This window comes from Heteronotia binoei, chromosome 16 (assembly GCF_032191835.1).
Source record: "Heteronotia binoei isolate CCM8104 ecotype False Entrance Well chromosome 16, APGP_CSIRO_Hbin_v1, whole genome shotgun sequence".
Classification (NCBI taxonomy): domain Eukaryota; kingdom Metazoa; phylum Chordata; class Lepidosauria; order Squamata; family Gekkonidae; genus Heteronotia; species Heteronotia binoei.
This window is the reverse complement of record NC_083238.1, coordinates 20,407,292-20,408,668: the sequence shown is the minus strand read 5'-3', so window position 1 is coordinate 20,408,668 and position 1,377 is coordinate 20,407,292. Positions and strand designations below refer to the sequence as shown.

Genomic DNA, 1,377 nt, shown 5'->3' with positions numbered 1-1,377 from the left:
AAATCTCCAGGAACATGACTTCCTCTAGGTCTGCTGCTGGTCTCATCTCCATGAACAGGGGCTGGACAACTAAGGGTGAAGTCAGGTCTGAAGTCTTTTTAGTTTCTGTAGGCAAAGCCACCCAAAGCGTAAAAGTCCCAGTGAGTGGTGCCTTGGTCTTGGATCAGCTCAACACCACAATAATTATGTGCCCAAAACTGGTGTGACATGAGTGCAATCTATGCACAATCCATTAGAGGCCAAAAGTCAAGTTGATGGAAATCATGGCTTGTTTGGCAACACTGACTTCATAGTAGTTAGGCCATAGACAAGCTAACAGGAACTTTCATACAGAGTGGTTTCATACAAACTGTGTGCTAAAGCTATATGCCAGTTTGGCATCTCAGTTTCACATGCACAGTTAAGGTCTTCAAATTCATGCTGCAGACGGATTGCTCTGGAACATGACATACGAAGGCAAACGTGCATGTTGGTTTATGGTATTTGCTCCTATCCTGTGCATAGGAGGAGAGACTTAAAGAAATCCACTATGGTCACTGGGCAGAATTACACCTGCACATATTTGTGAAATTAGGAATAGCATCAAGCCTGACTGAGTCGACATGAAAGTCCATCTGTAGTGCTGGATCTGATATACACAAGTATCTAGCTTCACCCATTTTTTTTTTTTGTTATTTATACTTCGTTAAATTTTTCATAAGCACATCGCAGAGAGTCATTCCGTCGAAGGGACAATGGAACTCATCCCACACCCAGTGCACCGCCACCATGTATTCTCCTGATCCAAACTGCCTGTAACCTGAACAACTTAATTAGATGCCGGCATGCCAGTTCCCCAGCCCACGCGCCCCTGGGCAGGCAAATCCCAGACTTTGAGGTACAGAATATTGAGTATTTGATGCGGCTAAAAAAGCCGACCAAATCTCTTCGAACTGTTGTTGACATTGCCGGCGATATGCTACCCTTTCTTGCACAGCTAAGGCATCCATTCCCTCGAGCCAAATACCTACCTGGCAGGGGAGGCACCATGATCAAGAAGGTGGTTTTCCCAGGGTGAGGCTCGCCCATTGCACTGCGGGCGTGCTGACCCCTGCGATTTCCCCAAATGTGGGAAACTCGACTGCATAATTTGTGGTAGTGGGGGACTGCGTGCGCGCTTTCCCCTACGCGAAGATATATTTAAAAAAAAAAAAAAAGAGCTTCACCCATTTGTACACACCATCTGTGGCAGATTGTTGCAGTGTGGGAGAAGAGAACCACCCGCTCCAGGCCAGCAACTTGAGTGTGCGAGAGAACTTAACTGATTCTGTCAACTACGGACAATTTTGTTATGCTGATACTTATAGCATCATGCACACTCAACTTTTCTGAGCAGTG

General features: G+C 45.9%; 1 non-coding gene across 1 annotated transcript; it reads left to right on the top strand.

The window, feature by feature from the left end:
• Positions 1-1,002: 1,002 nt before the first annotated feature.
• Positions 1,003-1,166, top strand: LOC132585521 (U1 spliceosomal RNA). The gene has a single exon (XR_009556314.1). It is a non-coding gene; the product is annotated as a U1 spliceosomal RNA (small nuclear RNA).
• The last annotated feature ends 211 nt before the right edge of the window (positions 1,167-1,377 follow it).